Source organism: Leuresthes tenuis, unplaced genomic scaffold (genome assembly GCF_036924035.1).
Source record: "Leuresthes tenuis unplaced genomic scaffold, fLeuTen1.0.hap1 SCAF_75, whole genome shotgun sequence".
In the NCBI taxonomy this organism is placed as follows: Eukaryota; Metazoa; Chordata; class Actinopteri; order Atheriniformes; family Atherinopsidae; genus Leuresthes; species Leuresthes tenuis.
In genome coordinates this window covers 228,757-241,370 of record NW_027325429.1, presented here as the reverse complement: position 1 = coordinate 241,370, position 12,614 = coordinate 228,757, and the positions used below count along the sequence as shown (strand labels likewise).

The window sequence follows — 12,614 nt, the reverse complement described above, 5'->3', positions numbered from 1 at the left end:
CTCACCCTTTCTCATCAGCTTTTTGCAAATTATGATCTGACATTCACACCTACTTGCAGTCGAACACCTTATCATCCGCTTTTGATTATGTTTGGTTAGATATTCGCACCTTTTCTTAACTGCTTTTTTACAAACTTTGGTCGGACGTTCACACCTTCTTGCAGCCGAACACCTACGCTTCCGGTTTTGATAGTGTATATTCGGGCATACGAACCTTTTCTTACCCGCTTTTTACAAACCATGGTCGGACTTTCACACCTTCTCTTAGCTGAACAACTCCGCTCCCTCTTTTGATTGTGTACAGTCGGGTATTTTAACCTTTTCTTACCCGCTTTTTACCAACTATGATCGGACATTCACACCGTCTTACAGCCGAACACCTCCGCTCCCTCTTTTGATGGTGTATGTTCGGGCATTCGAACCTTTTCTTACCCGCTTTTTACAAACCAGGATCGGACTTTCACACCTTTTAGTAGCCGAAAAACTCCGCTCCCGCTATTGATTGTGTACAGTCGGGTATTTTAACCTTTTCTTACCCGCTTTTTACCAACTATTGTCGGACATTCACACCGTCTTAGAGCGGAACACCTCCTCTCCCGCTTATGATCATGTACGGTTTGATGTTCGAAAATTTACTTTCTTGTTTTAAAGCAATTATTGATGGACATTCAAACCTTCTTTTTGAAGGTGTATAGTCGGGCTTTCGAGCCTTTTCTTCCCGGTTTTTACAAACCATGGTCGGACTTTCACACCTTCTTGTAGCCGAACAACTCCGCTCCCGCTATTGATTGTGTACAGTCGGGTATTTTAACCTTTTCTTACCCGCTTTTTACCAACTATGGTCGGACATTCACACCGTCTTACAGCGGAACACCTCTGCTCCCGCTTTTGATGGTGTATAGTCGGGCATTCGAACCTTTTCTTACCCGCTTTTTACAAACTATGGTGGGACATTGAAACCTTCTTATATCCGAAAACCTCCGCTCTCTCTTTTGATCATACATTGTCGGACATTCGCACCTTTTCTTACCCGCTTTTTACAAACCATGGTCGGACTTTCACACCTTCTTGTAGCCGAACACATCCGCTCCCGCTATTGATTGTGTACAGTCGGGTATTTTAACCTTTTCTTACCCGCTTCTTACCAACTATGGTCGGACATTCACACCTTCGTACAGCGGAACACCTCCGCTCCCTCTTTTGATGGTGTATGTTCGGGTATTCAAACCTTTTCTTACCCGCTTTTTCCAAACTATGGCCGGCTATTCACAGCTTCCTCTCCACCATACTTGTATGGTTGGATATTCACACCCACTTGCATCCGAAGACCTCTGCCCCAAATTTTGTTGATATTTAGTATGACATTCGCACCTTACCCGCTTTTGGCAAACTATGGCCTTCTTGCAGCCAAACACCTCTGATCTCGCTTTTGATGATGTAAGGTTGGGCATTCAGACCTTGCTTCACCTGCTTTTCACCAAATATAGTCGGACATTCACACCTTCTTGCAGCCGAACACTTCCGCTCCACCTTTTAGTGTTCTATCACACCTTTTTTTCCACCGCATTTTATACATTATGGTCGGAAATTTTCAACCACTCTCATCCGAAGACCTCTCCTCCCGCTTTCGTTAATATATTTGAACTTTAGTCGGACATTCAAACCTTCTTGCAGCTGAACCACCTCTGCTCCCTGTTTTGATCATATATGGTCTGGCAATACTACCTTTTCTTACCCGTTTGTGAGTAATTATGGCTGGACATTCACACCTACTTGCAGCCGAACACAACCTCTCTCGCTTTTGATGATGTATGGACCGGCATTCTTACCTTTTCTAACACATTTTTCAGCAATTATGGTCGGAGATTCACACCTACTCAAAGCCGAACAACTCCGCTCCCGCATTTGATGGTGTATAGTCGGGCATTCTCACCCTTTCTCATCAGCTTTTTCCAAATTATGATCTGACATTCACCCCTATTTGCAGTCGAACAGCTCTGCTCCCGCTTTTGATTATGTATGGTTGGATATTCGAACCTTTTCTTAACTGCTTTTTACAAACTTTGGTTGGACGTTCACACCTTCTTGTAGCCGAACACATGCACTCCTGCTTTTGATGATGTATGGTTGGGCATTGGCACCTTTTTTTTACCCATTTTCCAGGTATTATGGGTGGACATTCACACCTTCTTGCAGCTGAACACCTCCTCTCCCACTTATGATCATGTGTGGTTTGATTTTCGAAAATTTTCTTTCATGTTTTCTAGCAATTATTGATGGACATTTAGACCTTCTTGCAGCTGAACACCACCTCTCCCGATTTTGATTATGTATGGACCGGCATTTTTACCTTTTCTAACACATTTTTCAGCAAATATGGTTGGAGATTCACACCTACTCACAGCCGAACAACTCCGCTACCGCATTTGATGGTGTATAGTTGGGCATTCTCACCCTTTCTCATCAGCTTTTTGCAAATTATGATCTGACATCCACACCTACTTGCAGTCGAACAGCTCTGCTCCCGCTTTTGATTATGTATGGTTGGATATTCGAACCTTTTCTTAACTGCTTTTTACAAACTTTGGTTGGACGTTCACACCTTCTTGTAGCCGAACACATGCACTCCTGCTTTTGATGATGTATGGTTGGGCATTCGCACCTTTTTTTTACCCATTTTTCAGGTATTATGGGTGGACATTCACACCTTCTTGCAGCTGAACACCTCCTCTCCCACTTATGATCATGTGTGGTTTGATTTTCGAAAATTTTCTTTCATGTTTTCTAGCAATTATTGATGGACATTTAGACCTTCTTGCAGCTGAACACCACCTCTCCCGATTTTGATTATGTATGGACCGGCATTTTTACCTTTTCTAACACATTTTTCAGCAATTATGGTTGGAGATTCACACCTACTCACAGCCGAACAACTCCGCTACCGCATTTGATGGTGTATAGTCGGGCATTCTCACCCTTTCTCATCAGCTTTTTGCAAATTATGATCTGACATTCACACCTACTTCCAGTCGAACAGCTCTGCTCCCGCTTTTGATTATGTTTGGTTAGATATTCGAACCTTTTCTTAACTGCTTTTTACAAACTTTGATCGGACGTTCACAATATCTTGCAGCCGAACACCTCCGCTTCCGCTCTTGATGGTGTATATTCGGGCATACGAACCTTTTCTTACCCGCTTTTTACAAACCAAGGTCGGACTTTCACACCTTCTCTTAGCTGAACAACTCCGCTCCCTCTTTTGATTGTGTACAGTCGGTTAATTTAACCTTTTATTACCCGCTTTTTACCATCTATGGTCGGACATTCACACCGTCTTACAGCGGAACACCTCCGCTCCCTCTTTTGATGATGTATGGTTAGGCATTCGTGCAGTTTGATATTCGAAAATTTTCTTTCATGTTTTCTAGCAATTATTGATGGACATTCAGACCGTCTTGCAGCTGAACACCTCCGCTCCCACTTTTGATGGTGTATAGTCGGGCTTTCGAGCCTTTTCTTCCCCGGTTTTTACTAATTATGGTTGGACATTCAGACCTTCTTGAAGCCGAAAACCTCCACTCCCTCTTTTGATCATACATTGTCGGGCATTCGCACCTTTTCTTACCCGCTTTTTACAAACCATGGTCGGACTTTCACACCTTTTAGTAGCCGAACAACTCCGCTCCCGCTATTGATTGTGTACAGTCGGGTATTTTAACCTTTTCTTACCCGCTTTTTACCAACTATGGTTGGACATTCACACCTTCTTACAGCAGAACACCTCCGCTCCCTGTTTTGATTATGTATGGTTTGACATTCGCACCTTCTCTCACCCGCCTTTTACTATGGTCGGCCATTCACAGCTTCCTCTCCACCATACTTGTATGGTGGGATATTCACACCCACTTCCATCCGAAGACCTCCGCCCCCACTTTTGTTGATATTTAGTTGGTCATTCGCACCTTACCCGCTTTTGGCAAACTATGGCCTTCTTGCAGCCGAACACCTCTGATCTCGCTTTTGATGATGTAAGGTTGGGCATTCAGACCTTGCTTCACCTGCTTTTCACCAAATATAGTCGGACATTCACACCTTCTTGCAGCCAAACGCTTCCGCTTTTAGTGTTCTATGAGGCATTCACATATTTTTTTTCACCGTATTTTATAGATTATGGTTGGAAATTCTCACCCACTCTCATCCGAAGACCTCTCCTCCCGCTTTTGTTAATATATAGTCGGGCATTCGAACCTTTTCTTACCCGCTTTTTACAAATTATGGTCGAACATTCACTCCTACTTGCAGCTGAATACTTCCGCTCCACCTTTTAGGTATGTATGGTTGGCATTTGCACCTCTTTTTATACTGATTGCTGAAGATTAAGTTGTTCTTTCTCAAACTACAAATTTTTTTTAATTGTTGAAACTTGATTTGAAGTGGATAAATAAGGAGGACAAACAGTTTTAAGTCAGGCTGATAGAAGGAATTAATTTTATAGCAAAATCTGTATTTCGTCATATGTCGAGAGATGCTTATTGCTGAAGAAGTTCTTTCTCATTCTACAAAGTACAACGTTGTTTATCGTTGAAACTTGATTAGACATGAATAAATATGAAGGACAAAGCAGTCTTAACTTGGTTTGAGTTAATGAATTCGTTTTATAGGAGAATCCGAATTCGTGCATAACTCATAAAATAGAGCTTATTTTCGGATTCCTGAAGAATGAGTCTGGTTCTTTCTCATAATACAAAGTTTGTTGTTTATTGTTGAAACTTCATCAGAAGTGAAGAAATAAATGAATGCCTATCAATAAATGTGGGATCTAAACTCTAGTGCTTCCTCTAAAATAATTTCCTTTCTCAATTTAGAAATGTGTGTGTGTAAGTCACAACACCCGTGACACCAAAACGGCTTTCTTTTCTCTACACTCTGCACTATGAGCACACACACCAAATCAGAAAGGCTTTTTTCTCTCTTTTCTACATTATGGACTGTGGGGACACAAAACCGCTCTCTCTCTTTTTTTTTTTTATCGTGTGCCAGGGCGTTGTCTCACGTATTAGATTATGCTTAAGATACGAATGGGTTTATCAGTCACATCAGAATCCATACATACTGATCCTCCCGTAATAAAATGGTCGGATCTTATCAAACACACTTTGTTTCTTGTGACAATCAAGTCAGCAAAACAGCGTATACACGTCAAGACACTGAATCAAGTTTGCCACAAGAACTCATAAGTTTGGCAGTATTGCTCTGCCGTCAGCAATCATACACCCATTTTATTTTCGTGAGACATGTGCAAGCACCTGTTCATCTACTGTTCTATCACTATGAATTAGTGATCTATTATCAATAAGGATACTTCTACAACTACTATCAAAGTATGTCCAGACTTCTTATGTTGTCAGTTGCTATATATGAATAAGTGGGTAGCTACTGACAAGCATTAAGCATGTCACACAGCCCAAACATATAACATTTCAGGACACACCACACAGTTAACAACCACAGTGAAGCGTGTCAAAGCCCAAACATGTAACATTCAACAGGACACTTACACAACACATTCAAATCAAACAGGCAGACAACATACAAGAACATATACCCCAGCCGGCATTGCTCCCTGCCTATTTTCGTACAGCACACTATGTGTGCGCACACCTTTATTCACAAACTCTTCAACTTATACTCTTTTACCGAAGCTGCTACAACTCGATTGGCCGAATACCCTTTGATCCTATTTCGGTGAATTTGACATCTGCCTTACATATAACAGATTAGCGGTTTAGCAGTTTTAATTTAGTTTGAGTGAAGGAATTCATTTTATAGCAAAATCCGAAATCGTGAAGAACTCATGAAAGTAAGCTTATTCTCGGATTCCTGAAACTTTAGATTTGCTCTTTCTTTTACTGCAAAGTACAACGTTGTTTTTTTTGTTTAAATCTTTCTAGACATGGTAAATATTAAGGACAAAGCAGTTTTCACATAGTTTGAGTGAAGGAATTCATTTTATAGATAAAATCCCAAGAGTCTGCTGAGAAAAGAGAGTGAATGCGAAGTAGACTTTAACACGGCTATGGGAGCGAGCCGAGTGTGGGCTAACCGGGAGAATTGCTTGAAAGAAACGCGACACCGAATGAACGGTCAGAACAAAGCCTCAATACGGGATTCTCGTGGTGTTTTTGTTGCTGCCTTGTCTTTTGCATAGAGTAAAAGACAAGGCAGCCATCAATTAGGGCTCGATTGTTCCTACTTGGTCAGCCGAGGAGCAAGGGGGGGGGGGGGGGGGCAAGCGTCTCAACCAAGCAAAGCTCACCATGGGGAAGGTGGCTATACCAACTAGCCTGATGCCCTGCTCCCGCAGTGACGGATAATCGTACTCTGGTTTCTCTTCATAATATACAAGTCTTTCGCCTTTTACTAAAGACTTCCGTGGAGAGCAGCACTAATGAGTTGTTTCTATTATTGGCAGGCTTTACCTTTGCGGGTGAAGCCCTTTCTGTCTGTGCAAAAGAAATCTTGCTACTTTGCAGAGTGACTTCTCTGAGTAGAGTCGCCTTACTTGTTGCGACTGTGCCGATGTTCGAAGCTGGAGTGCAAAGTTGTTGCTTGAATGGTGCTTGCTGGAGCATGCGGGAGTGCAAAGTTATACCATTTAAAAGGGCTGAAGAGTGCTCAGTGCAGCGGGTGGGCGGAGGTGCAACGTGACACTCTGGCCACCTATGGCCATAAAAAGAACATTGCTACAAGTGCGCATTGTGCCAGCAAGGGCCCTCGGACCTGAAACAGTGGTGCAGGATGGAAGTTTCAGGGAGCCCAAGATGAAACTTTCTTTTAATCTGCTGAGAAAAGAGAGTGAATGCGAAGTGGACTTTAACACGGCTCTGGGAGCGAGCCGAGTGCGGGCTAACCGGGAGAATTGCTTGAAAGAAACGCGACACCGAATGAGTGGTCAGAACAAAGCCTCAATACGGTGTTCCCGTGGTGTTTGTGGCTGCCTTGTCTTTTGCACAGAGTAAAAGACAAGGCAGCCATCGAATAGATTGTTTCTACTTGGTCAGCCGAGGAGCAGGGGGGGGGGGGGGGGGGGGGGGGGCAAGCGTCTCAACCAAGCAAAGCTCACCAAGTAGGAACAATCGGGCCCTTTTCGATGGCTGCAACACCTGAAAGAGATATTGATGCGAGACCCGATCAAATGCTTTTTCAAAGTCTAAATTTAAGATGACAAGCCGGGTGTTTCTGTCTCTAGCGTAATCAATGATGTCTCGAATCAGTACGAGGCTGTCGGTGAGTTGTCTCCCTGAGATGGCACAAGTTTGGTCTGGGTGAATTACCTCCTCTAAAACAGAGGACATCCGTGTCGCTAAAACCTTGCTAAAAAGTTTACAGTCAAAGTTTAAAAGTGTGATGGGCCTCCAATTCTTTAGGTCAGTCTTATAATTTTTTTTATAAAGTAGAGTCACTATTCCCACTCTAAAACTGTCAGGCAGTCGGTCGAGTTTTTCAAAATCTTTAAAAACATCTAAAATGTCTGATGATAAAAGGTCCCAATAGGTCAGATAGAATTCTGCAGGAAGCCCGTCTAAACCCGGAGCTCGACTTCTCTTAAAACCTGTTAGGCATTTTTTTAACTCTAAAGCAGTAAAATTCTGTGTCAAGTGTGCATTCTCTTTTACGGTTTTGTCAACGAATTTTAAGATTTCTGCCGATGTTTCCAAGTGCACTGGTTTCTCTTTGTACATGTTACTATAAAAGGTATGTACAGTTTCAATCATCTCTTGTGTGGATTTTGTTAAAAACCCATCTTCTCTTTTTAGATTTTGAATACACTCCTTTTTATTTATAACTTTCTTTATTTTTCACCTTCCTCAATTTCCTGCTCCCTGCTTCTTACAAAAATTCCTTTACTCTTTATTTCTGCTGAAACTGACATTTCCTTTTTGACATCTTTGATTTCTTCTTTAAAGTCTATGCCACACTGATTTAGTTTAAAGTAGAGCTGTAAGCGTTTATGTAGTCCAATCATACATCTATTCTCTTTCCTTTTTTTACGTTTACCTTGCTGTTTAAAAAAAGTCTGGGTCGTTTCCTTCACCATTTCCCACCATTGTGCATGTGTTTCGTAGAGGTCTTGAAGGGTCTGCCACTCTTTATAACATTCCCTGTACTGACTGACTATGATTTCATCCTCCAACAGGGAACAGTTGAGTTTCCACAGACCACTTCCTACCGTCACACCAGAAGGGGGTGAAAGGGTGCAGGAGAGCATAAGGTGGTCTGAAAAGAAAACAGGGGTTAATCTAACATCAGTGGGTGGGCAATCTCTAGTAAAGAAATAATCAATGCGAGAGGCTCTGGTGCCATCATGACTAAACCAGGTGAAGCCCTCCTCTCTGGGATGCATGGTTTTAAAACAGTCAGTAAGCTTAAAATCCCTGCATATGCCCTGAAGTAAAATCGAAGTCTTATCCACTTTAAAATCTACCCCTGCTCTTTTTCTATCTTTCCTGCTCAAGATACAGTTAAAACCCCCTCCTACAACTAAAGGTACTTGCCCTAGCATGTAAAGCTGTATATCTTCTAAAAGGTCATACCTTTCATTTTTTCCATTGAAACCATAAATATTTAAGAGGTTAAAGTCTTGCCCCATAAAATTCAAGTGTGCTAAAAGTGCCCGTCCGTCTCTCACCACTGTGCTACCTTTCACCAGAACATGCGGATTTTTAATTAGAATGGCCACACCATCATTTTTATTTTGATTTGAGCCACTCCATATCGATAAATGGGGCCACATTTCCTCCCATTGTCTATGGTTTTTTAAAAAAGGTAGTCCACATTCTTGTATTAAAAACACATCTGATTTTATGGAGTCTAAGAAGGATAAAATACTCTGGGCTCTTGTCTTTGATTTCACACTTCTCACATTTAGTGTTGAGAAGGTGAGAACCATTAAAAGCATAAAGGAAAGTAGGTATGTCATTTTCGTTTTTCTAAGTTATCAAAACAAATTACACACAGGTTATTTCTTGGGAAACTAGCTCTTCCTTCATTTCTTTAGGTGAAAAGTGAGTAGGGTGATCTATATTTCCTTTTCGGACTCTCGGTGTTGGCCTCTGACGCAATGTTGCATTTAACTTTGAGTCCCTGGGGGTTGATTGCAGAGCTGAAGTTAAAAAGGAGACCTCATTTGGTGAGTCGGAGGGGAAGACTCTAGGTTCTTCCACTGAAGAACTGTCTGAAAGGGACCTAACCCTTCCCCTCTTCTCTGATACCACTGGGGAATCAGAGGCTCAGATGCCGTCCTCTTCGGCTGTTGACCTTCAGGGAGGTGAGTATCTTCACTAGACTCACCTGTCTGCTCTTCCTCCTCATTTAGCGTAGCTCCACCCTCTGCCTGTGAATTCTCACAGACTTCAACACTGAGTGGTGAGGCCTCTACAGACCCCTCCCCTTTTTGCTCCTCACTTCCAATCCAAGCTTTTGGCGGGAAGTTTGAATTTATTGGGTCAACCTCTTCACTTTGTTCACCAACTGCCACCTTTGGTCCTTCTCTTTGTTGGCTTGACTGTGGCTTTACCGTCTTTAATTTGTTGGCAAAAGATTTAGGGCAATCTCTGAAGAGGTGATTTAATTCTCCACAGAGATTACATTTCCTGCCATTTGGACACTCTCCAAAAGTTTGCCCAATTTCTCTGCTCTTCCCACATAACACCTTGGTACAAGCCTCAACCAGGTGCCCATGCTCACCACACTTGCGGCAGAACTTGGGCTGCCCCTGGTAGTGGATGTAACCTCGGTTTTCAAGGTGGCCAGAGTGTCGCCCACCCGCTGCACTGAGCACTCTTCAGCCCTTTTAAATGGTATAACTTTGCACTCCCGCACGCTCCAGCAAGCACCATTCAAGCAACAACTTTGCACTCCAGCTTCGAACATCGGCACAGTCGCAACAAGTAAGGCGACTCTACTCAGAGAAGTCACTCTGCACAGTAAGAAGATTTCTTTTGCACAGACAGAAAGGGCTTCACCCGCAAAGGTAAAGCCTGCCAAAAATAGAAACAACTCATTAGTGCTGCTCTCCACAGAAATCTTTAGTAAAAGGCGAAAGACTTGTACGTTATGAAGAGAAACCAGAGTACGATTATCCGTCACTGCGGGAGCAGGGCATCAGGCTAGTTGGCATAGCCACCTTCCCCATGGTGAGCTTTGCTTGGTTGAGACGCTTGCTCCCCCCCCCCCCCCCCCCCCCCCCCCCCTTGCTCCTCGGCTGACCAACCAGGAACAATCGGGCCCTATTCGATGGCTGCCTTGTCTTTTACTCTGTGCAAAAGACAAGGCAGCAACAAAAACACCACGAGAATCCCGTATTGAGGCTTTGTTCTGATCGCTCATTCGGTGTCGCGTTTCTTTCAAGCAATTCTCCCGGTTAGCCCACACTCGGCTCGCTCCCATAGCCGTGTTAAAGTCTACTTCGCATTCACTCTCTTTTCTCAGCAGACTCTTGGGATTTTATCTATAAAATGAATTCCTTCACTCAAACTATGTGAAAACTGCTTTGTCCTTAATATTTACCATGTCTAGAAAGATTTAAACAAAAAAAACAACGTTGTACTTTGCAGTAAAAGAAAGAGCAAATCTAAAGTTTCAGGAATCCGAGAATAAGCTTACTTTCATGAGTTCTTCACGATTTCGGATTTTGCTATAAAATTAATTCCTTCACTCAAACTAAATTAAAACTGCTAAACCGCTAATCTGTTATATGTAAGGCAGATGTCAAATTCACCGAAATAGGATCAAAGGGTATTCGGCCAATCGAGCTGTAGCAGCTTCGGTAAAAGAGTATAAGTTGAAGAGTTTGTGAATAAAGGTGTGCGCACACATAGTGTGCTGTACGAAAATAGGCAGGGAGCAATGCCGGCTGGGGTATATGTTCTTGTATGTTGTCTGACTGTTTGATTTGAATGTGTTGTGTAAGTGTCCTGTTGAATGTTACATGTTTGGGCTTTGACACGCTTCACTGTGGTTGTTAACTGTGTGGTGTGTCCTGAAATGTTATATGTTAGGGTTGTGAAATAATTGTCAGTAGCTACCCACTTATTCATATATAGCAACTGACAACATAAGAAGTCTGGACATACTTTGATAGTAGTTGTAGAAGTATCCTTATTGATAATAGATCACTAATTCATAGTGATAGAACAGTAGATGAACAGGTGCTTGCACATGTCTCACGAAAATAAAATGGGTGTATGATTGCTGACGGCAGAGCAATACTGCCAAACTTATGAGTTCTTGTGGCAAACTTGATTCAGTGTCTTGACGTGTATACGCTGTTTCGCTGACTTGATTGTCACACGAAACAAAGTGTGTTTGATAAGATCCGACCATTTTATTACGGGAGGATCAGTATGTATGGATTCTGATGTGACTGATAAACCCATTCGTATCTTAAGCATAATCTAATACGTGAGACAACGCCCTGGCACACGATAAAAAAAAAAAAGAGAGAGAGCGGTTTTGTGTCCCCACAGTCCATAATGTAGAAAAGAGAGAAAAAAGCCTTTCTGATTTGGTGTGTGTGCTCATAGTGCAGAGTGTAGAGAAAAGAAAGCCGTTTTGGTGTCACGGGTGTTGTGACTTACACACACACATTTCTAAATTGAGAAAGGAAATTATTTTAGAGGAAGCACTAGAGTTTAGATCCCACATTGATTGATAGGCATTCATTTATTTCTTCACTTCTGTTGAAGTTTCAACAATAAACAACAAACTTTGTATTATGAGAAAGAACCAGACTCATTCTTCAGGAATCCGAAAATAAGCTCTATTTTATGAGTTATGCACGAATTCGGATTCTCCTATAAAACGAATTCATTAACTCAAACCAAGTTAAGACTGCTTTGTCCTTCATATTTATTCATGTCTAATCAAGTTTCAACGATAAACAACGTTGTACTTTGTAGAATGACAAAGAACTTCTTCAGCAATAAGCATCTCTCGACATATGACGAAATACAGATTTTGCTATAAAATTAATTCCTTCTATCAGCCTGACTTAAAACTGTTTGTCCTCCTTATTTATCCACTTCAAATCAAGTTTCAACAATTAAAAAAAATTTGTAGTTTGAGAAAGAACAACTTAATCTTCAGCAATCAGTATAAAAAGAGGTGCAAATGCCAACCATACATACCTAAAAGGTGGAGCGGAAGTATTCAGCTGCAAGTAGGAGTGAATGTTCGACCATAATTTGTAAAAAGCGGGTAAGAAAAGGTTCGAATGCCCGACTATATATTAACAAAAGCGGGAGGAGAGGTCTTCGGATGAGAGTGGGTGAGAATTTCCAACCATAATCTATAAAATACGGTGAAAAAAAATATGTGAATGCCTCATAGAACACTAAAAGCGGAAGCGTTTGGCTGCAAGAAGGTGTGAATGTCCGACTATATTTGGTGAAAAGCAGGTGAAGCAAGGTCTGAATGCCCAACCTTACATCATCAAAAGCGAGATCAGAGGTGTTCGGCTGCAAGAAGGCCATAGTTTGCCAAAAGCGGGTAAGGTGCGAATGACCGACTAAATATCAACAAAAGTGGGGGCGGAGGTCTTCGGATGGAAGTGG

At 42.1% G+C, this 12,614-nt stretch overlaps 2 non-coding genes across 2 annotated transcripts; one reads left to right on the top strand and one right to left on the bottom strand.

Moving 5' to 3' along the window:
* The first annotated feature begins 6,376 nt into the window (after positions 1 to 6,376).
* LOC140286184 (U5 spliceosomal RNA) lies at positions 6,377 to 6,490 on the top strand. Its single transcript, XR_011911063.1, has one exon. It is a non-coding gene; the product is annotated as a U5 spliceosomal RNA (small nuclear RNA).
* A 3,532-nt stretch (positions 6,491 to 10,022) lies between these two features.
* Positions 10,023 to 10,136, bottom strand: LOC140286177 (U5 spliceosomal RNA). Its single transcript, XR_011911056.1, has one exon. It is a non-coding gene; the product is annotated as a U5 spliceosomal RNA (small nuclear RNA).
* Between the last annotated feature and the right edge of the window lie 2,478 nt (positions 10,137 to 12,614).